Source organism: Elgaria multicarinata, chromosome 3 (assembly GCF_023053635.1).
Source record: "Elgaria multicarinata webbii isolate HBS135686 ecotype San Diego chromosome 3, rElgMul1.1.pri, whole genome shotgun sequence".
Classification (NCBI taxonomy): domain Eukaryota; kingdom Metazoa; phylum Chordata; class Lepidosauria; order Squamata; family Anguidae; genus Elgaria; species Elgaria multicarinata.
Window position 1 is genome coordinate 56,967,886 of NC_086173.1, and position 24,855 is coordinate 56,992,740.

At 41.7% G+C, this 24,855-nt stretch overlaps 1 protein-coding gene across 1 annotated transcript in view; it reads right to left on the reverse strand.

Annotated features, from left to right (window-relative positions):
• The window catches only part of GAS7 (growth arrest specific 7), a 140,355-nt gene that overhangs the window by 94,200 nt on the left and 21,300 nt on the right, over positions 1-24,855 (reverse strand). The window lies entirely within an intron of this gene.

Genomic DNA, 24,855 nt, shown 5'->3' on the forward strand with positions numbered 1-24,855 from the left:
TCACACTGTCAGGGAGTCAAACGCACAAGCTAACAGGTGGCACATCCAAGCTGCCTAAACCAGGGATGTTTAACCTGACATATATCTGGAGAAATATGACATGTCTGGCCCTCTTCAACACCTAAATGGGCACTAAACTAAATGCAGATTGATCATAAGGGCACTTGCTTCCAGTCCCAATGCTTTCAAAGGCTCTCCTTTATGCCCTTGTCAACCCTTTATGAATCCTTTATGAATAATAGGGCTTTCCTCTGCTTCCAGTGTTACTTTATTTACAGCCTTCTTCTCAGGATCTTTCCATATTACCATCACTTTGTGTGATAAATGTTCATTGCTTACCAGTGCTGGCTCAAGACATTTTGCTGCCTAAAGCACAGCCCAAATGGTGTTCTCCCTCATCAATAAGGACAACACTTTTTAAAAAAAGTCTTCCTGCACCATTCAGACCACCAATTCCTGCCTTCAATTCCGTTCCCACAGTGCCACCTGAAGCAGGTCGCTTTATCCTGCTGCGTGGTAGGACCAGCCCCGTTTCTTACTAATGCATTGTGGTAGAACCCAACACAGCAGCAGCCCATGCAATGCATTGTGTTGCGATGCTCAGTCGTACCTGTAAGTACTCCCTATTTTAGAAATATTTTGCAGGAGGGCTTGCTTGTCCAATGTTTGGGAGCTGCCACGTGCAGCAGCCTTCCCCTTTAACTTATATGGCTCTGTAGTGGCGGCGGGAAGGGGAGGTTAAGGAAAGGCAGGTCTACTGCAAGTTCCACACTGTGCTATGGAGGATTCATGTGAATATTCTACTGTTGGTAAGATACGGGTCCCTTCCACTACACTTTCTTACAGATAAAACTCTCTCCACTTCCTCACACTTTTTAATTTATTCCCCCCCCTCCACCAGAACTTGTCAGACCTCAGCCTAGGAGTCTGTGTTCAATACCAGGGCCAAGTCCTGAAATATTGAAATAAAACATGTGCAGAGTGTCTTTCCCTCGCCACCAAATGACTGCAGGAGTATGTTATCTCTGAGAATTTTCTTATCCCAGGATTTTCAGTATAAGAATTAAACCCACAATTCTTTCCTCTGTTGTTTCCTCTTCCCTGTTCCAGCAGCCTAGTTCCCCAAATTAATATTTCTTCAAAAGTAACCAAACCACCACCCACCTTACCACTGCAGTGGACAAATGTTTGTCTTTGACTCAGTGTAGCTATCAATAAATCAGAGGGCTCAATAAGGAACTAACTTTTTATGAACATCTACTACTACCATCCATTTCCCCCAAAGTCAGTAGGCTTGGAAAGCAGGGAGAAATAGCCAATAATAAAATCATCCAATTTGCATATGACATCGAGAGTTTACAGAGGGAAATTCAGACAAGGCAAAGGATCTCCTTTTGCATTTAAAAGAAGAAACTGCACCCATTCTTTGTTTCTCTCTACTTCTATTATGAACAACTGCAGGTTTTTTTTATATCACCATAAGGTAAACAATATAGCAAGAAAGTACACATTTATGTAGAATCTTGCTAAACAGTTCCTTTGTGATGCATACTTTGAAGGCTTTAACTAAACAGGCCTGTATGGTGCAAAAACAAAAAAGAGGAAGAGGAGAAGAACCTAACCCAGCCTTTCCCAGCCTGATCCCCTCCAGATGTTTTGGACCACAGATCATATCAGACCCCAGCCCACATGGCCAATGGCCAGAAGTGGTAGGAGTTGGTAGTTGAAAACATCTGGAAGGCACCAAGTTGGGGAAAGCTGACCTGTTTATATGACTCAGTGAGTGTCTAAAAATGGGATGTGTTCTGGAGAGTAAGAAATGGAGATGTCTGGGGATCACTGTTGTGAGCTGAGAAGAGGAATCACTGAGCAGCATGGTAGCTGCGCTCGTCGAAGGCACTTTCAGCTTATGAGGCTGAGATGAAAGTAAGTTGGAGCCTCCCGCCTTGTCCCATCTTCCCAGGTTCACCTCAAAATGGAGGCTCTGAAATGAGGATTTGAAAGTCACAATATGGCAACCCTTATCTAGGTAAGTTTTATGACAACAATCCCAAGCTACATGGATAAGGAACATCAGGCTACAAACCTATACCCACTTACTAGTGAGTAGGCTCCATTAAATACAATGAAACGTTTCCCACTGCATAGCGTTGTGCTGTCTAGAAGTACTGCCTTGCTGTCAATTGTTGTCTCTGTGAAAATGAATTCCATATGGAAATTCCAAACAGACCCTGCATTTACCAGGTTTAATCATTCTGCTTTCCATAATTACTAATTTATCCTGAGGAACGAGCAAAGATTTTTCCAGGAGTTCTTGACTTTCCTTCAACAGACTTCAACATATGATCTGACCCTTGAACATATCAACAAAAGACACATGATGGAATCCATTCAGGGATTATTAGGGAAAGGCAACTGACCATGAAAACAAACCAAGTGTGTTAACAGCCCTGACAGGTGGAAAAGGCAACGCAGAAGCTCTGTCAATTTTCAGTGATTTTTGGCTTTGGTTCAGCTTCCATAAATGCACTGATGAAGTCTGCAAAAAAGCAGCAGCAGAATATTCACAGAAGTCAGCAAAAGTTCAGAAACAACAGGGGCTATTTTTAGATCTGGGTGAGGAAAAGTTTAATGTGATTACCCTTCAAATGCCAAAAACTATTCCTAGGAGATCAATAGATTTGATGTTTTTCTGTCAGAAAATCAGAACATCGGTTTTGAGCTGCAACCTGTTCTCAGTTCAGCTTTCCCCCACCTGATGCCCTCCAGATGAGCAGACTACAATCCCATCATGCCCAGCCAGCATGACCCTGGCTATTCACGCGTGAATAGAGGAGGAGATCACACGATAAAAAAAACTGCGAGATCTTCACCCTTCTGTCCTGCTAGACCACCAGGTCTAGCTAAAGCCTCAGTCTTTCACATACATTTGCATACTTTTCATCCAAACAACGTAATTAAACATAAATGAATGCCCCACAATAAAACCAACCTCAGAAAAATGGAGCAAGCCCCAGGCTTGTAAGCCCCCAGAGTGCCTTTGTTGAGGACATCAAGCATTTGCCTAGGCCAGAGACATCCAGATTTGCTACATGCTTTCCAGCATGAATCAAGCTTTCACCAGCATCCCTGCTCCTTCTGTATGACTTATTGGTGGCAGAGTTGTCTAGGTAGGCCTGATACATGATGGGAGGGCCACTGACTTCACTGTGGTCTTAGGGACTCATGCAAGCACATGTCACATGGCTGGGAGTCATGAGAGCTGTTGCTATGCTACGCTATGCGGCAGCTCCTAAGGTGTCCTAAGGTCCTGCTGGCCATTCCGAAACAAACGGAATGTTGCCATGAAGAACCTCAGCGGCACCCACTCTCCAGAAAATCCTCATGCGGTTTGGGAGGCGGAAATTGTAACATCCTTTAAACGCCTCCTGAAAAATACTTTTTCACACAGGCTTTCCCTGAATTTTAACTTGAATGGTTTTCTATTGTCTTTTTAAAAAACCTTTAAACTTTTTAAATTTATCTATACTTGTTGTATTTTATGGTTTTAATTGTGCACTGTCCAGAGAACTTCAGCTGATGGGCCGTATAAAAATGAAACAAACAAATAAATAATCACCTTGGTAGCACCCAAGGTCTCTAGGATGCCTGCATTCTCCTGACACAGATCGTGCCCTCTTTGTTAGCCTTCCTCTGGTAAATAATTCAAAGTGGTCCAGCACTGTTGGGAACCACTGAACACACATTTTCCAGTCACTGCCTTACTTATATTAGTCCACGAATAGGTAGGGAAAAGACTACATGTTAAACTCCATGTTACACTGCAACCATCATTACAGTGTTGCAGCAGCTGACCCATAACGGAGTACAGTGGTGCACTAATGGATGTTTCTCTTATCTTTTATATGTACTGAGTGCAGTACCAAAAACAGAAGTCCTAGATGAATCACCAGCCTTCAGTTTCTGAAGAATAAGGTTGACAATGTTGCCTAACCACAACAGATCCCAAAAATAGTCTCTAACATGTGAACATTCTCCAAAAGGTGCAAGGACATCCTGAAAACATTAATGCCATATTTCAGCATTACTTTCTATAATCTCTCCACATGGGTTGATTTAAATCACTAAGAAAAACGAACTAGTTTGTAAGTAACTGCTTGAAATTAAGCAACCGATTTTGAAATTAATGTATTTCCTGAACAAGTATGCATATTAAGTGACTACTATAGCAAATAAAACATTTTGGTTGAAGCTCAATATGGCAGTTATACAATCTAGGAGCATAATCTAAAAACTATGACCATGCAGGTTACATGCACTGCAGCATTATATCTGCTTGTGACAAGGGACAGATTTCTGCTTGTTTCTGAATACATGCAAGGATATTAACCAAGATCACTTCCTTGAAGGCTAGGACTGCAATCCTATGCACACTTATTTGGACCTATTTAACGAAAGAAGAATTTACTTCCAATTAAACATGCACAGGATTCAACTGAGTCTACAGCTTTCCAGAAGGAAAGACTGGTAGTTACTTGGCAAAATATGAGATCAAAATAAATGTTTGTGTTATTACATTGGTAGAGTCATATTTATTTATTTAAAATATTTTTCTCCAGCTCTTATCAGACTAAGTACTCTAACAGTGGCTCACAATATTAAATCATAAGGATTTATAATTTGCAACTTGCACAGCTCATTAGTGAAAAGGCATAAAAGAGTACATGGCCACCTACATCCTGGTGAATTTTCATGCCTTAGATGACTTGATTGTCCCTGGGTGCAAGTAGGAAGTCCACAATAATACAATCCATGAATAAGAAAGCAATCCTATGGCCTCTAGATACCGTCGGGGGCTGGGGAGGAATAGGATAGTTCTGATTCCTGGATTCGTGGTTGGAGACAATGGTCCAATCTCGGACTCAGGAATCCAAGTTCCCTGCACTCTCCCCCTGGCAGCCAAAGAGGAGAGAACCACACCAGCTGCCTCTCAGAGGGAAGGTAAAGGGGGTGTTCCTTGGGAAGGGGGGAAGGGACACCAGCTTCCTTCCCTCACCCTCCCCAATGCCTCAGCTAGACATCTAGCTGAAATGCAGACCAGGAGGAGCATGGAGGCAAAGATAGCCTCCAGCAACCTCCCACTCTCCAATGGATGGCCGTAAGCCTCCAAATTCAGAACCTCATGGCCAATGCCCACTAACCTAGGATTAAGCCCCTTGAACTCAGTTGAACTTACTTCTGAGTAGACACGTATAAAATTGTGCTGTTATTTTGCCCATTTAAAGAGATTACGTACAGGCATTTATATTTTGGTATTAAATTCAGATTTCCTTTTAAATCGGTTTATTTTAAACAAGACACACTAGAACTTAAAGTTTAAAAAATAAATAAAAAGCCAATATATTAATTATCCACCCTATGATATCTTGATCCTCTGGCCTGAAAGAAGTTAAGCATCAGGGAAGCAAGCTAAGGGATATATGACATGGCTTACAGGAGCATTTAGTCTGATTAAGGATCTCACTCTCTCTCCCACTTCCCATCTATAATAATGGATATGTTTGTCTAATGCACAGGATGCACAACTCAAGTTAGTGCTGGAACTGGTTATGTTCAATCCTGGATCAATACCAAACCTGCAACTGCCAAAATTAAAAGTATCAACACACACACACACGGATTTAAAGTATAAATTATTTTGGCGTACCTTTGGGAAGATTTCCAATATAAACTCTATTCTTAGCAGCTTGCAGAATCTCCAGGACCCAAATCTCCTCATTCCCATTACTATTTGTCTCGTTTACATTTTGACAAGGATTTCAGTTTTTGAAATAGTGTGAATTATTAGCACAACAGGACTATATGCTCTCAAGAGATAGCATATTGTATTTCTTAAGCGTGGATGAAGTGAAAAGTGCTTTGTTTCTCTGGCTACTGTAATGCATCATGCATGAGGTTAGGTCAAACTTCCTGAACTTCAAGCAAAACAGAAAGTTATGCTGCAATGTAAGTTACTAAATAGGAAAGTGCACACAAATGCATGTCATTCAGAGGTCGAAGCCACCACTTAGCAAAGCCAAATGTGCATGTTTCAGTGGCTTCTTAACCAACGTGTGGAATGAAAACCTTCTTGCCATTTTGATTGCTCGTGGTATTACCTTACACATAGCCCATTTGGGTATGAAAAGCGAGTTTCCAACCTACGATAGTAACATTTACACCTGAGTTTTCAGCAGAGGGTCAAGACTTTAGGTGGTATGGATTTATACCCTTATAAAACTTCCCTGCATAAAATTCTGGTTACTGTACCTCCGAAGGATATTGTAAAACTGGAGTGGAAAATACAGAGATAATCTACCAAAATGATCGGGGGGGCTGTAACAGCTCCGCCCCCCCTTAGGCTTAGATAATTTATTTTTAGAGGCATAGAGGGGATATTTAATTTAGGAAAAAAGGCAAGTTAGGGAAGGAGGGGCATGATCCAGTGGTGCGGAGAAAGTAAACAGAAAACTTTTCTCCCTCTCTGACAATACCAGAACCTGGCATCATACAATAAAACTGATTGGTGGGAAATTCAGGACAAGTGCATTGATAAACTATGGCATTTGCTGCCACAAGATCGGGTGAAGGCCACCAGCATCAATGGCTTTAAAAGTTGGACAAATTCATGGAGGACAAGGCTTATAATGGCTACTAGTCACGGAGGCTAGATACGCTACTTTGAGATTCAGAGGTGGAATGGTTGGCCACTGCAGAACACAGGATGCTGAAGAAGGTAAGAGTTTGGGTACAGCTGGGCTCTTATGTTCTTAACAAAGTGGCTGGGATTTGCTCTGGGGTTTACTAATCGTATTTCAGATTGGGATGAGGACACGCACACATCACATACATCAGCTGGAAGAGTGGAAGAGGTGGGACTGCCTGAAACATATGGGTTGTTGGTGCCATCTGGAGCTATTTGCCCCCATTGGCACCATTACACAATCCACCACTGTGGCCCCTCTATGATCTGGTTCGTGTGGGTTTGATCTGTGGAGGATTGGTATGTGACCAGTCTACAAAGAATAAACAACACTGCTGTGGTAATACATACCATCCGAAAAACAGATGTGGCGTGCAAAAATGATTCATGGTATAGGCTTTATTGTCAATCCATACTGTTGGTACAAATTTAAACATGCCCTTTCCACTTATATAAAAATTTACCCATACAAATTCAGAAAACTATTCAGTTTCCCCTCAAACTTAAGTTTTCCTCCCAGTTCTGAACTGAAGTAAATGGATGGGTTTTCTTTACAGGAAGGTGTTAGAAAGGACTAAAAGGTAATTTAGCCTAACATTGCTTCTTTGAGAGAATACTGCACCAGGAGCAAATAGATACATAAAGTGGTTTCTGACTTGCGTACTTTTACACTGCAAATAGCAGAGATAAATGTGCTGCACTGTTCTAGGCACCATAATCCTCTGAGTACATGTATTGCACAAACACTGAAATCCCAGCTTGTAAGACCCTCTATACTCCTACAGGCCGTTTCTGAAAACCTTCTCGCACATGACTGAATTCAAGAGAAACAACCCTCAGCCCTGTGAGCAAAAGCGATGTGTTTTCATGGTGGCTTTAATATGGTATCCTAAAACACTATTGTTCAAAAGCATTGCACTGCAGCTGATATTTAACTGGGACCCTCTTTTCACCAGAGCAAGGCCTGAAGGACCAGTCACACTGGCTCCCCAGCGACTAATTCCAACACAAGCTGCAGCACGTGCCAAGGATGGGAAGACATCTATCAAGGGTAGAATTGACAGGTAGGCAGGCAGGGTCCGTGTTTGTTCATATATGTAGTTAACTTCCCAAGGCCTTTTCCAAAATCCACATTAGGGCAATAGCTTTATTAGGCCATTTCAGAGTTCATTAACAATAAATAAATTGCAAGCTGTTGAGATCTCCAGATTTCTTCATCAGGAAAGCAGGTGCAGAAGAGGAGGGGGGAAATGCTGAAAATGTTGAAGTCACAAAGACTGCATAATTAGAGATTTAAAATGGAATGTGGGAGGAGTTTGCAGACATTCAAATTAGACCACCTGGTGCTGTGAACGTTTCAGGTTTATTTATGTATATTTATTTATTGTGAACCGCCCAGAGATCTTCGGCTATTGGGTGGTATAAAAATGTAATAAATAAATAAATAAATATTGTTACATTGCTATTCCACCTTTTTTCCTCTTGCCAGGAATCCAAGGTGGTTTATATGGCCCTCCTCCTCTCCCATTTTATCCTCACAACAAAACCTGTGAGGTAGGTTATGCTGAGAGTCAGTGACTGGCCCAAAGCCACTCAGTGAGCTTCATAGCAGAATGAGGACTAGAACACAGATTTCCCAAGTCCCAGTCCAACATTCTTACCACTACACCAATACTGACTCTCACACTAGTTGTACCTATGACTTCCCTTAGGCCCAGCTTTGGGTAAAAAGCAGGATTTAAATATAACAACAACAACAACAACAATTTCTGCCTGTTTGTTTCTTCACTCCAGTATAGTACGTTTTGACTTTTCAGTTGGCCTAATAAAGATACTTATATCCCCAATATGGATTTGGGAATGTTTCTCTTTACATATATTTTAGCCTTTCTCTCCCTAAGGCCACTTCAAACAGTTACGTAATGCTTCCGGAAGCCTTGCTAATGTTGAACATTAGCCAGGGCACATTACCTAGATAAAACCTTGTCACACCTGTTTGAGGTCGCTTAACAGATCTCATCTGCTCTAGTGGGAAAGCATCTCCCTTGTTTGGGAAAGCGAGGGGCGGGGCAGAGGGAGAACAAAGAAAATAATTGAAGAAAACTTTCTTCCAGGCAAAAAATAAGATCCCTCTTTTCCTTCAAGTAGCATTCATGGATATTTCTTTTGAGATTTCATTGTCAAATAAACCAAGACATTACATACACGCCATAGCATATTGAAAATGATGTGTTGAAGTTGGATGGGGGAGCAATAATACTCACTGGGTGGCCGCCTTGGACAAGTCACTCTATGACACAGTCTAACCTACTTAACAAGAGTTTTGCTGAGGATAAAACTATCTTGAGCCTTTGGCATGGGCAGAAAGTTAACAAACATTTCCTCAAACTTTGAAAATGATTGGATGGTTTTCCAAAGTTACCACATGAGAGCGAAATTGCAATGTAGTAAAGCATTCTTTGATTTAACTAGTTAGGCCCTGGATTGGCATGTGGAGTTGTTTTACTTTAAACAAAAAGTTTTGTTTTAAACTAGAAGGTGGAGCCTACAAGGGTCCTATATTCTGAATGCCTTATTCTGCTGACGCAATCCTTATAGGAGACATTACAGACCTAACTAAACAGAAGAGACGCTTCCCCTGTTTGAGTATAGTCTAACTAAATAGCATTGTACAAGATGTTTGACCCTAACTTCTTAAAAATATTTATCTGGCAACCTGATAAAAACTGACTCCAACCCAAGACCTAAAACACATGCCTACCCTAAAATATAAGTGGTCCAATTATCTTTGATAGGAATACTCACATACTTATAGATTAGGGTGAACTAAGCATATCTCAGCACCAAGAGTATCCCTGGAATTTACAGTGCAATCCTATGCATGTTTACTGAGACGTAAATCTCACGGTTCAATGGGGCTTATGCCTCAGAAGCCTATGCGGCAGGGTCTTGCTATTTACTGTTTTACTCTGTACAGCACCATGTACATTGATGGTGCTATATAAATAAATAATAATAATAATAATAAGAAAGTGTGTACAGGACTCTAGCCTTAGTTACATATTATGTTTCTTAACAGCAACTTCACCCAACTACTTCTTCTCCTTCTCTCTCTCTCTCTCTCTCTCTCAACCTAAACTAAGGGTGCAGTGACTGAAAGCCTTCAAAAAAAGGGGAACCAATCTTCTGGAGAATAAGGGAAGCTGTCAAGCTTTAGTAATAATTTTCATGTAGTGTAAAGAGAAAGCAACTAAATTCTCAGAAATCATACTAAATGCAGTAGGCATGAAGCTGCACTATGGACAAGAGGCAAGCCACAAAAGGAAACTAAAGAGGTCAGAAAAATGGGCAGGAAATAACAAAATGAGATTCAGCTTGGAAAAATGCAGCTGGGGGGGGAAATCAGCCAAATAGAACTATTCAGTGGGAGGGAGAGCTCTGAGGGGAAAAACAATTCTAGCATTTATAACCCATCCATCCCTGCAGCTGGGGAGCATGTGTCCCCGCACCAAAAAGAGAGCATGCAATCATACAACCAGGCATGAAAAAGGCATCACATAGAAAGAATCCCATTTTAGCTCCCCTATCTTCATAGTCAATTACATGGTGGATTTCATTTGCTAGGGCCAAAAAGAAGAAAAGAGCCCTGTGAAATGATATGGAAGTGTGATTCAGAGGATGTGCAGAGAAATAAAGCTTTCCCACAGCAATTTGCGATTGACATCAGGGGTGTCGTGAGGCATTCCATAAGCAGCTCTCCTTTACTGGAAAAACAAAATACATTTATCACTGGAGATGAGCCTTCTGGACTTAGTAAAACACCCCCAATATGGCCAGTGACACGCTTAAATCAGATTTCACTTTCTGGGCATGAAGTGTTGGCATCCCAGGAATCTATGGGCCATGGTGGCATGTTAACGGTGATGGCTGAGCCACAGAACACTGCACACTTTGGGAGTTTGCTTGGTTTAACACATGCAGCAACGCTTTTAAAAGAGAAATGAGCCCCCAAAAGTGTCTGTCATGGTCCAGTCCAGAATTCTGTCTCCTCAGTTTTCCACCTCATTCTGCATAATGGGTGGAACAGGTACTTGCCAACTCCTCAGACTGCTTTTTCTTTCTCCCCTCTATAAATGCAGGAGAGTGCAAGAGATCCAACAGTGCAGCACTAAGTCTATATACACCAGATGCTGTGGAACATGGGTGGGAGGTTGCTATTGCAGCATGTCCAGGTTGTGGGTCCCTGGTTGACAGCTGGTTGGCCACTGTGTGAACAGAGTGCTGGACTAGATGATGATGATGATGATGATGATGATGATTTATATAGCACCATCAATGTACATGGTGCTGTACAGAGTAAAACAGTAAATAGCAAGACCCTGCCGCATAGGCTTACATTCTAATAAAATCATAATAAGACAATAAGGAGGGGAAGAGAATGCAAACAGGCACAGGGTAGGGTAAACAGGCACTGGGTAGGGTAAAACTAACAGTAGAAAGTCAGAACAAAATCAGGTTTTAAAAGCTTTAGGAAAAAGAAAAGTTTTTAGCTGAGCTTTAAAAGCTGAGGTTGAACTTGTAGTTCTCAAATGTTCTGGAAGAGCGTTCCAGGCATAAGGGGCAGCGGAAGAAAATGGACGAAGCCGAGCAAGGGAAGTAGAGACCATTGGGCAGGCGAGAAACATGGCATCAGAGGAGCGAAGAGCACGAGCGGGGCGATAGTGTGAGATGAGAGAGGAGAGATAGGAAGGAGCTAGACAGTGAAAAGCTTTGTAGGTCAACAGGAGAAGTTTATATTGGATTCTGAAGTGAATTGGAAGCCAATGAAGAGATTTCAGAAGTGGAGTTACATGGTCAGAGCGGCGAGCCAAGAAGATGGACCTTTGGTCTGATCCAGCAGAGCTCTTCTTATGTTCTTAACAAGCTCTGACCACTGTCTCGAAAGCCCAAATAAAGGCAGCTTCTGCAGTACTTCAAACATCCACCACAAACTGCAAGAAAGCAAGAGAAACTGAGCTGGTCCCTTTGGGAAGTGTGGGACATAGAACTGTTTCTTCACAATTCATTCATTGTGATGAAGGGGTGGGAGCAGAAGAACCATGGCTTCAAACTCTCACCTTCTTCCACAGGACTGTTACGGAACTGGCCAGCCTCTAAGCAGAGTCCACAGTAAGGAACTGGCATCTTCAGACACTGTGGGCCAAAAAGATATTCAGCAGAGACCCAAGTCTGTAACCCTGATTTGTGATGAACATCTAGAAAGTAGCAACGGAAAGGCAATTTGGAGGGGAGAAACTGCAAGAAGGGAGAGAGGTTCTTAACCCTTCTCAAGTTCCTCTCCTTAACCATATTTTTTCCTCAGCCAAACACCACCTGGCAGCATAAGGGTTGTTCAAGGGAGTATGGCAGGCAAGGGAAGGTTGAAGCACCCTCCCTGCTGCTTCTGCCTCCAAATTGCCATCTCCCCGCACCACTCTTTAGATGTATGGAAGAGGCCCAGGTCTTCTGGCAAACATCTAGTTTGGCCCTAAATTCACTAAGCTGGGGAAATTGAGGCACCTCAGACCTGATTTTTTTTTGTTACAATTATATCTTGCCTTTCCTCCCAGGAGCCCAAGGCAGTGTACATAATCCTCCTCCTTGTTTAACCTTGCAAAACCTCACAAAAACCATGTGTCAGCAACTCACCCAAAGGTACCTAGTGAGATTCATGACTGCATGGGGCCTAGAACCCAGGTCTTCTGAGTCTAACACTCTAACCACTACACCACACTGACTTGGCACTGGCCGCATCACTCCTTTAAGTGTCTTTGCTGGGTTGAGAAAATACAACCATTAGCTGGAAGGCTTTTACAGGAAGGCAAACTTTGGCACTATTCAAAGAGCACATGCATTTGAAATGAAAAATGTATGTCAACAGCTTACTAACTCAAATTACTTGGACATATAAAAACACTCCCATCATGAAAAACCTTGATGTCTTTGGTCTCTAATGAAAAGCTCTGCTCCTAGAATCTCAGAAGCTGCTGCCAATAGGGATGTTGGAGAAATACGCAATGGATTTAAATAAGTTCGGATTTCTACAAATCTGACCTGAAGATTCCACAGCGGACTTGCTCTGATTCTGCCGGCTTGTGGACTGTTGGGCATGCGAATTTGCGCAACTGTGCACATGTTCTAATGAGCACTTGAGCACAAGTGTACATTTGCAAACAGGAATGAAACTCTCATACAAAACTAGAAAAAAGTCTGATTTTCTTCCAATGAGCAGACGACAGAAGAAAAGACACCTGACAATCCCCGAAACTCAAACAAAACGAATTTAACAAAATCTGTTCTCCCCTAGCTGCCAGCGCTTAGTTCTGAAATGTTTAAGAGAGGAAAGGAGACACACTTTCCTAATAAGTCATACACTTTTCTAAGAGAAGATTTTGGCAGTGAAGCTGAACAGCTAAACATGGTCCTCAAGCCCCCATGAAGCCCTGTGACAGCCTATTTGTAAAAACGAGGCAGCAGTACATACTAAGATGATGTCCTGAATGGACATTTATTACTTCATTTTGCAGGAGTGAGAGACTATGGGACTTCATCCCAAAAAGTAACAAAGAGGATGTTTGAGATACAACAAATGTCCCTATAGATTGCTGCCTATACATGACATGAAGAACAAATTGGGTGTGACATTTTCTACAAATTGTGGGATGTCTGAAATTCATAATAGTAATGTAGCTATTGGAATCATGTGGCTGTTTCACTCACTCTCTTCAATATTAACCTTAGACTTGTGCAAATAGCTAGACCACTTTCTATCATACATGAACAGCATTTTGACTCCCATGCCTACCCTATATCCAACAAAGGTCTGCCCACTGTATTTTATTATTCAGACTTATAACCCACCCCATCCTAAAGTTTTGGAGCAGGGAACACAAGTGCACATAAGCAAAATCAAGTGTCATCTTATTAGCACTCCATTGACACGTTTCCACCATTTCCCCCATTTGACCCTAAGCTCCAGATGCCAGCCAAATTAGGTAGCGTCAGAACAGATCTGTGGTTTGGATTTGTTGAGTCTGTAGTGAGTAGTTCCACAAGTGGGGTGTAATGCAACGGCTGAGAATGCCTTTCTGTGAGCACTTGCCACCTATCCCTGATAGGTTGGCATTATTAACAGAGCACCTTCAGTGGATCTCAGAGATCCTAACAGGACACAAGGGATGAGGCAGCCTCTGAAATGGCTAAGGTGGGCCGTAGCCATTCCAAAGTTTTATGGGTTAAAAACAACAACATCCTGAGCTATGTATAGAAAAGAACTGCTAGCCAACATGCATATCTGATGATGGGCATAGTAATGAGAACAGTAAAAAATAACACTCTGCCCAACGGAGTACCTCAAGAGACAGAAAGGGCTTAGAAAGAAATTAAGAGCTAGGGTAGGTAGGAGGATTATCACTGAAAATAAACGTGTGTGCATAAAACCTGTGATTGGCGGGGGGGGGGGTGGACTAGGTTTACTGTGTAGCTCTGATAGTTTCACAACTTAGCTGGCAAGGGCAAATCAGTTCAAGAGATCACTACAGTTTGAAAGATGACCCATCCATGGTCAGAACAGCCCTGGAAGCTCAAAACACTCTGGCCTCACAGGAAATTAGCAGTAACTACTTTGCAAATAATGGCTTATCTCCCATTGTTAGGCCCTGACCCTGGCAGTCACTGGGTGAATATAAAGCTAATGCAGAATGGAAAAATAATAATGAAGAGCAGACTGTAGCTTTGATGTAGGTACCATTAGAGTGCTACAGGACAAACAGACTTCTACATCGGGTTCTGCACTGCAAGGGGGCTCAGCTCTTGCCTCTGAGGAAAGAGTTTCTCCTTCTCTATATTCAGGTGTGTCAAGGATTATTGTGAGCAAACAATGCCCCACAACCTCAAAGACTGTGAGTGAGAGTGTGTAATTGGTTTTCCTGCTACAGTCACCTTGTCAGGTGTTCACTAAGAGTTTTTAGCAGCCATCTCAGCATATGCACACAGGGTGTGCTGCAGAAATCTGGAAACCCAAGCATCTTAACTTTTTGTTTTTTAAATTTATAGCTCTCATGGCTATGAAGAAAGTAGTGCTAGTGTAACTGCTGGGTTTTCAAAAGTTTTAGAAGATGTGATTTATTTTTTATAGGCCAGATACTCTATACGCCTTCTCTTCCCACACATACTTTTCACAACACCTCCAAGGTTTGCTTAAGAAAGTTTACTATCTTTTTAAAGAAGTAAATGCTGATTAGTTTTCATATTTTCACCTGAGGGTTGCCTTGTTGGTGCTGCATTGGTGCCACATTCCCCCTAAACCCTGCGGTTTCCCTCCTGCGGGGTTGGGGTTGGTAATCCCCATGCCAAGGAGGAAGCGCCCTCCTTCCTGGTTTCTGGCAACCAATTGCCGGTCGCCATCCCCCCGGATCAACCACGGAGTGAGGTCAGACGACAGAAGAGCCGGTGTGACCTTGCTCCCACCAAAAAAGTCAGGGTAAGTCCCCGACTTTTTAACCGTGCAGCTTCGCGGAAAAGTCCCCACAGTGGCTGCAAATCTGCAATTGTGTCGTATAACTGACGCACCGCTGATTTGCAGCCACCATGGAGCTTTGAGGACATACAGGCAAGCCCCTGGAGGAGAATTTTATTCACTTTGGCATAGAGTATCTGTAATGGCAACTATGGCTGTTCCAGTGATTCTGGCAGGTGGAGCATCAACTAAGTACCTGAATCATTTCACAACAGAAAAGCATCTACTCCGGAGCTGAAATTTTGTAAAACTTTGGAATTCATCAAAATTTCAAAACGGAGAGCTTTAGACAACCTGGCAGTTTCTTCACAGTTGCTCATCAAGATGTCGAATATCAACAAGCCAGTGTAAACTGTCCAACACCGTCAACATTCAAGCAATAGTTGTCAAGTGCTAAATATTTCAGCTCATCATCAGCTATCAAATACTGCCTAACACTAAACAGCCCTGTGTGTGAATTGCTGCCAAATATCATGTACTGAAATAAAAATCGGTCAGTGTTTTGAACATTCAAGCAACTATTCAGTGTATATATAAAATCATCAAGGTTTGGAGGGGCGAAATGCTAGGAACAGGAATCTCCCTATATATAAAACATTGATATGCATGTATTTCTCCATCTTGGATGGTTTATGTTAGCTCATAACATTTTAAAGTTCCTCTCTTATTCTGTAGCATACCTGCTGCCTGATTCTCGTGTACACTAGGAACTGGGTTATACAGATTGGCCTGGGAGGAGTGGATCTTGCTTTTGGGTTAAACTGGTTAGCCCTTTGCTCTCTTTCCAGCTCTATAGATGCTTTTAGAAGCAATAAAGGGAAGCCACCATTTCCCTGGCCAATAACCTTGTCAGTTTTTGAATTCCTAACATGGTTGTCATGGTATCGCTAAGGCAGGAAACTGCTCTTTTAAAACCAAATGATAGTCTCTTACCTGGCTATTTACCTGAAATCATCCAAGAGAGGTGCATTACCCTATACACAGTCACATTAGCCAGCCCCATGGTTGAAAAAGCAAAGATCCAAGCTCCCCACCTGGAGCCAATTGAAAACATGGGGGGAGGGGTTGAATTTAGGAACAAGGGGAGAAAAATATTCTTCATTAGAGAATAATACTGCCATTTGTGAGATCAGCAGACAACCACCATTAAGGTATTCTGTAAAAGCTCTCCTTCACCACCAATACCACCACAGTTCAATATGGATGGCATGTCTGTGTCCAGTTCTTTGCCACCACTTTAAAGTTTCATTCCTGCATTCAACTCTTGGGGCCATAAGCAGGCCAGGTCCATATGGAGATATGGAGAACACTGCTTTAAGGGGAGTAGAGGAGAAGAGCTGGGAACACATCCAAAAGTTCAGATCAACGCAGAGCCTCACAGAAACTGCTATCACAACGCACAGTTCAATAAGCCAACTGGAAAGGAAGCTTTTATTTACAACTCACATTTAACTCCAGATGACACCAGCATGAGCCCAAACGAGGCCTGCATCGCATTATTCATAGTTTTCACAAACCTATGACCTCAGATATGTTCCGAGCACGTTGGCCTGCTTAGTCTTTGCCAAGTCCCTTAGGGAGCCGAGGCAGACACATGCTTGCAACATCTAACACTCAGCATAGAATATAATGAACAAGGCAGATCCCCAGCTATCGACTTTTAAGACAGGGATGGGCAGAAGGTAGGGCCGAATCTGGGTCATTTGCAGTAGATCAGCAAGGATTTGTAACTCCCAATTGTTTAACAGTAGTAGCAGCAAAATGACTTTCTTGCCTATCTGAGATTATACTGCTAAAATGAAGAAAGTTTGGCATATCCAAGAGTGGATGTTTTTGTGGAAGAACTGTGAGCTCCATCCAGTTCTGGTAATGAAAACGAATTCCTGGGCTCAGGAATTTTTTTTAATTCTAAGGGTGTGTCTTCTGCATTGGGCTCTGATTGGTAAATCTCAGTTCTAGTAACAAACAGAGTATGTATGTATTTATTTATTACATGTATATACCGCCCCATAGATGAAGCTCTCTAGGCAGTTTACAATAGATCCTGAAAGCCTGACATCCATGTTTTAAGATCCACATTTCTTTTTCCCATTCCCTTCATTTCCTATTCCACACTCATTCTTACACATCTTCCACAGCTTTCAAAGTAGACAGAGGCATCCATTTCCATCAAGTGACTGGCTTTCTCAAACACCGGTGTCTATTAACAGTACTCAGTTCACCTTTCAGCCTCTGTCCTTCACACACCAAACCAGTACAAATTTTCCCTGGTAGTACTCAGGATCTAGCGCAACATTAGAACAGGAGAGGCATCACTTTTATTTAGCTAGGAAGTATTCCATAAAGTACTTTTCTCGAGAGAGGAACATAACGACTTTGCAGAGTACACATGGCCTTGACGTTACACACCCGTATACACATTATCTCTGTGTCTTGGCTGATCTTGGAGATGTTTGAAACTGTCTTCCATTTTTAAATGGGATAACTTGAAGATCAGGCTTTCTTCTTTGCCTGTGTATATCTGACACTGAGCTCTGCTCAGTCAAAATGCTCAACTTTTACCAGGTGAGAACAGCCTGGTGACTTTACTTCCACTCTATCACTGAAGATATCAGTTTTAGTGTAATCGCTTATACAACACTGTGAATAGAACCAACGTCTTGCTTTTTTTTAAAAAAAAAAAGAAGAAGAAGGTAAACATGGTGAAGTATATTTTGAAATTTCGCATGAAGGTGGTTTACGTCCTCACGGTGCAATTCAATTTGTTCTTAATAAACCAGTTTCCCCATAATATTCATGTTTACGAACTGCCTATTGAGGAACACCATATGATTTAATTTAGCACCTTATTATTATTATTTATTTATTTATTTATATAGCACCATCAGTGTACATGGGGCTGTACAGAGTAAAACAATAAAATAGCAAAACCCTGCCGCATAGGCTTACATTCTAATAAAATCATAATAAAACAATAAGAAGGGGAAGAGAATGCACCAAACAGGCACAGGGTAGAGTAAAACTAACAGTATAAAAGTCAGATCAAAATCAAGTTTTAAAAGCTTTAGAAAAAAGAAAAGTTTTTAGCTGAGCTTTAAAAACTGCGATTGAACTTGTAGTTCACAAATGTTCTGGAAGAGCGTTCCAGGCATAAGGGGCAGCAGAAGAAAATGGACGAAGCTGAGCAAGGGAAGTAGAGACCCTTGGGCAGGTGAGAAACATGGCATCAGAGGACCGAAGAGCACGAGCGGGGCAATAGTGTGATCCTGTCCATTCAATTTAAGTACAGTTGAATCTCACTAGCCTAAGGAATGACCCCAGCCTGAACCACAAAAAGAGATTACAGGTCCCTTCGCCTTTATTTTAGCTTTCTCCCCCACCCCATCCCCCAAATAATTTCATCTATGAAGCTTCCTTAAAAAGTCCCAGTATTAGCAGATACTTTAAAACTTTCGAGCACAAGAAGAGTCTATGGAGGTGGACTGCTTCTTTTTCAAGACAAAGCAATAGGAACACACATTGGTTCGTGTGGGACAGCCATTAAGCTCCTTTCCCAGAATCATCTCTTTTAGGAACTAGTCCACCTGACAAATTAAGAAGATGCAGGACAGCAAGGATTGCTCCAACCTCTCGTCTGGAAACGATTGCCATTTGGTGGGTCATCCTTTCCCAGAATTTTCAAGGTCAAGCTACACATTGATAGCTGGTGCTTCTCTTTCTTGTTTGCTCTAATGTAAGCACATTCAGCCCCAGTTCAGATTGGGAACATAGAGCATCTGGAGAGAAGGATTAAACCTACACCTACATTTACACACACACACACACACACACACACACACACACACAGTCTGCTTCCTGAAACACCACCACCCATGGAAGGGAGGGGATTAAAAAAGAAAAAGCCCCCATTGACACCAGTGGAGACTTTTTCTTTTTTTTAACTTCCCCCACCCCCATCAGTGGGGAGGATTTCAGAAAACAAACAGTGACATGGTTCTCACATAACGACAACTCAGAGTATGGGTCAAATATAGGTTGTCGTTGAATTGTGTGTTGTTATTACATATAAACCCTGCATTATAGTTTAGACTATTAACCTTAAACAACCCAGATTCACAACCCAACAACAAATTATGGCTCTGGTTCACCTGTAACAGTGGCAAATTTTTGGTTAATTAACCCACAATTTGCCATGGGTTATGCCAGCCATTTTGAATATTCAACCCACAGCTTTTTGAATGTTCAATGCTCAACTGGGAGCTGCTATGTGACATATGAACAATTAGTAGTTAATTAGTCTGTAAGTTATGCAACACTAGAGGGTTTGTCATTTGAACCGTACCCAGGACACGCCACAGAAAATCATGGATTAATTAACCTATTTGCCACTGTTACATGTGAACAGCCCCATGGGTTCTCTTACTGGGTTGTTCATGGTAAACAACCCATAGCTAAACCATAATGCAGGGTTCACACATAACAAGAACCACGATTCAACAACTAGAATACACAACCCATACTCAAGCCATATTCTGGATTGTTATTATGTGTGAGCCAGGCGTGTGGAGGGGAGGTTTAATCCTACCCTCCCAGTGGGCTGTAGTCCCAATTTTACACTACAGTAAAAAACAAAGAGGGATAAACTACACACTACATAATTAACATAATGTGTTGCTTAACGTTCAGTGACCACTCCACCCAGTCATTGTACCAATCACGTAACTTTATGGAAAACTGGTACCTGGATTTGATTATTTTCCCTTTGTGTCATGACTGTTGAATTATAAGCCAAAGAGAAGGGCCTGAGTTGTTTTTTAATTTCTGTATAACACCTGAAAATTTTAGATGGTTCATAAATAAAACAGACAGACGTAAGAAAGCAGACTCCCCCAAAAAATATAATTGCCATCTATAAAGATTACAAAAATGAAAACTAGATAATGGATTTTCTTGTAGATGCACTATTTATTTTTTTTATTTATTCTGCTTTCAAATTGAACATATGGTTTTAATGTACCAACTGGCCAATCTAACCCAGTATTATAAAAACAACAAAGAGTCTGGTACCTTAAAGTGTAACAAATTTATTCTGACATAAGCTTATTTTGGCCAGAGCCCATTTTAAAAGATGTATGGCTATCCTCAGCTGGCCTATAAAATTACACCTGCACGGGTACAGACAGAAGAGAAAATATGGTGAATGTTATTCAAAGTGAGAGATCCAGCTAGAGATTGGTGTGTCGTCGTATTACTATGCACAGCACAGAAGAAAACAAGATTGATTCAAAAGAAGAAAAGATCCAATCCGAGTGGGTGTGGCCCACTCCAGACAGGTAATGAATCAGCAAAGCAAGAGGAAGAGTAGACATAAACACCTAAAGAGTGACAATTACTTTCCATGGTGAAATGGCCACTCCTAGTCTTTATCAAGTCTGCCCAACAGTGTCAGATCCACAAATAAATTTCAACATTGCCACTTCACAATGGATTCTTGCTTTGAAGCCATCTTGGTTGAAGTATTAACCCAATATTGTCTACTACTCCATCTGACAGTGGGTCCCCAAAGCCCCAGGCACAACTATTTCCCAATCCTGCTACCTAAGGTCCTTTAACTGGGAGTCTAGAGGTTAAAGCTTCAGAGCTTCTGCATGGGAATCTTGCGCTCTACTAATGAGGTATAGACCCATAAGAACATAAGAAGTGCCACGCTGGATCCATCTAGTCCAGCACTCTGATCACACAGTGGCCCACCAGCTATTGGCCAGGGGCCAACAAAGCAGGACATGGTGCAACAGCACCCTCCCACCCATGTTCCCCATCAACTAGTGCATATAGGCTTACTGCCTCAGATACTGGAGGTAGCACATAGCCCTCAGAGCTAGTAGCCATTGATAGCCTTCTCCCCCAGGAATTTATCCAACCCCCTTGTTACCCCATCTGGAGTATGTTTTCATTTTTAGACATCTCCATGTACAGCTTACCCATTTCCTTGCCTTCTCACTTACAAACACACATCCAAAGCCCATTCACTTTGGGTCGAGGTACACCACCAATGTGTGCATGGCCAGCTGGTGTTTTAAGGGCCTGGACAGAACTAATTCTTGTAACGAAGTGGCCATCTGAACTGATCTTCATTGAGTCTAGGTTGCAATTTGGCCCTCAAGATCATTTAGAAAGGGTTTAGAGAGATCTGAGTTTTGTGAAGGCTGGTGGGCCAAAAGCATAGTTTTCTCTGGAAGTAAAAAAAACAAAAAACTAATACACACCAAAGCAAAAGCGGTCAGACACACACACACACACACACACACACACACACACACCATGCACAGGCCTTATCTCAGCTCCAGTAGTTAGTTTCCCTTTTTGCCTACATTCTACACAGCGTAACTAACAAAAGCACCATGTCATAAATTTACCTTTCCATTGTAATCTATAGGTCTCCTTGTCACTGTCAGAGTGGAGTGATAAGTGAACACCGGCTAAACCTGTCCCATCTGTTAAAAGGCTCTTAATGAAACAAAACCAGAATTTCCCTTTTAACATCATTGCAGAATTTCGTAATATAAGCAAACACAAAATCTATACTATTCAGGAAGAAGAAGAAAACATTTCAAGTCACTGTATTTCTTCTTCTTCTTCTTCTTACGCCTGATAGTTGCCATGGACACCAGAAAACTCTGTATGTATCTGTGTCTAATTAACCACCCCCACACACTGCACCATAGCAACACAGCTAATATTGTCCTCTAAAGAGTAGCTTTTTCTGTGTTTTTTAAAGCCTATAGATTTCTAACTCGTCCTATAAAGGTTACCAATTTCTTAAAAGGGACACTCTGGACTGCATCCTACTAAGTAAAAGAAAACCAAGGCATAAATATCAAAAGAGGAATATTCTTTAGAAGTCAGGACTGGGTTATGAAGCGTCTTTTCAATGAGAGTTCATGGGCAAGGAAACTCTTTCCTGGAAGTATGAACACAAGGGAATCATTATACTGTATTTTGTAATTGTGGTTTTAACATGTTGGTTTCAACTTTTGTTTCAACTTTTGTGAACCGCCCAGAGAGTTTCGGCTATTGGGCGGTATAGAAATGTAATAAATAAATAAATAAATAAATAAATCAAGGTGTCTTCATGCTTCTTGCCTAATGTTTGTCAGGGAGGGGATCTTTAAAAATAGTTGGCATAAATCAGGGAAGGGGCTTATAGGAGGCAGAACTGTCTTATCAACTGAAACTTGCTTGAGCTCAACAGATTGAGACAAATTGAAGTGGTGGGAAAAGGTACATGAGAAATAGAAGAACTGGCTATCAATCCATCCATCATGGCGCAACACTTAGTAGAGAGCTTTGGCTATTGGGCGGTATATCCAATAAGTAGATAAATAGATTTCTGACAAGACCTTCCAAGGATGTTCCATTTACACTCAGAGCTTCATTTTCCGCTCCTTTAACAGGATCAACTACATTTCTTAACATAGGGACCCCATCAAAAATACATGCCCTACCTGTCACCATTACAGAAAGGTCCACCGTACTAGAAACAGATGGCCAAAACGCCTTTTACCAATGGTTGATTTATTCCATGTCTGTATGGAATAGAAGCACTTATTCAGACGTGGCCAAGTGAAACAAACAATGCCACATCCTTCAGATGCCTGCAGTGGTCCCTTAGCATTGTCTCCTTCCTTGCACTTTGATTTCTCCGAAATTGCTTCCAACAGACCAATCTTATGGCATGTTTGCTTGGAAGTACATTCCACTGAGTTCAGTGGGTTTTACTTCCAAGCAGGTGTGCACAGGCCTGCAGCCTATGTTTCCCTAATTGAATACATTCTTTTGTACTGATATTTCCCACAATCTCAAACTGGCTCAGCAGTTTGCCTGCTATGTCAACAGATTTGTCCAAGTACAGTTCGACTGTTTTCTTTTATTCTCACACATGTGCTTCCAACTCAGTCTAGTTGGTGACCTGTATCCCCGGCTGCTGCTTTTCAAATTGCGTTCCTGAAAGTCAAGTTCAAGTTTGTCATTTGTAAGGTCATCACATCCTAAAAGTCTTAGTGTTTAAGCAAGAAATAAACCCCAAGTGAACCGCCCAGAGAGCTCCTGCTATTGGGCGGTATAAAAATGTAATAAATAAATAAATAAATATAAATAAATAAATAAATAAGTGCTCGTCCCCTGACATAAACAGCATGTTCTACTATTCATGGAAAACACTAACCAGACAGAATATTAAACCAACTTCAAACCATAGCTTAATATCCTGGCTTGCTCCAAAGTTGGTAGGCATAGTTTCTCAGTTCAGACAAAATGGAGAACTACAGTTGGTTGGAAATTATCATGGCTCAACGCAAAAGGAGAAGGGAAGGAGCTGTATGCACGAGTGAAAGGGTTGAGCATAACTGTGACATTATCACCTGAACTGGGAATGTGTGCACCCGAGATAATTAGAAGTTAATAGGCACTTTTGATTTTTCTTGTAAAGATTGTTCCTTGACTTACATGCCAAAGTAACAATATTCATACATTTGCCTGGGAGGCATGCTACAAATGGAGCCCTTGGCTACAAATGGAGCCCCTGGCTACGAATGGAGCCCTTGGCTACAAAAGGAGCCCCCAGCATCATTTGTGAAGTTACCTAAAGTAGTGTGATGCATGGAAACATGTATCATGTTCCAGCATCTGTATTTTTAGTTCCTTCAGCTCAAGGAAATACAAACCTCAGCATCTATACAAGAGAAAAGCATGATGAAGCCATTCTTATACAACACCAAATGAGCCCCAGGAGCAATCACTGAGTTACCAATTAAACAGAGCTAATCCTGTGGTCAGGGGCTGTTCTGCAGAGCAATAGAATAGAAATCAATTTACAATTGAACTCTCGCCTAAACGACAGAGAGAGGAAAGCTTTTATTTTCCATCACAAGTTCAGACCTCTCCTGCAATGTCTAACGTGAACAGTACAGGGGTCAGGAGGTTGCTGAAACACAATAGGATGGTGAATCTCACATTCAGATTATGTGCCAGAGATACAATGGCTCATTTTTTCCCCGTTAACTGTAGAGGCTTCTAAACTGGATTTTGCACATTAAAAAGAAACGATCACCGTGCACTGGAGCCTGGTTTCTCAAATAGGCACTACTACAAGAAGAAGGTATCAAGCTATGGGGATTGGAACAAACACCTTTCCCCCTCCGCCCCCCACAAGGCAATCACCTTCACCCACTGTGTGGGAGCACCATATATATTGGAGATAGTACCGCAAGGTAGTAAAAATAAAGACCACTCCTGCTTCACTCCACCCACTGTTTAGAGAGGCTTCTCTGCTTCCATACTGACCTAACATGGACAGTAAGGATGCCTGGGTACTACTGGCAAACTTATTTTTCTACTGCTTTTGAAGGTTAGTGAATTGTTAAAATCTTAGTATTTCAAATTATTGTTTGAGGGGAAAATAAGCCACACTGCATGGTTATGTCCTGGGTTCAGACAACACACTAACCCACGGTTCAACTAACAACCCACTGTTAAACAAATAATCCACACTCAACCA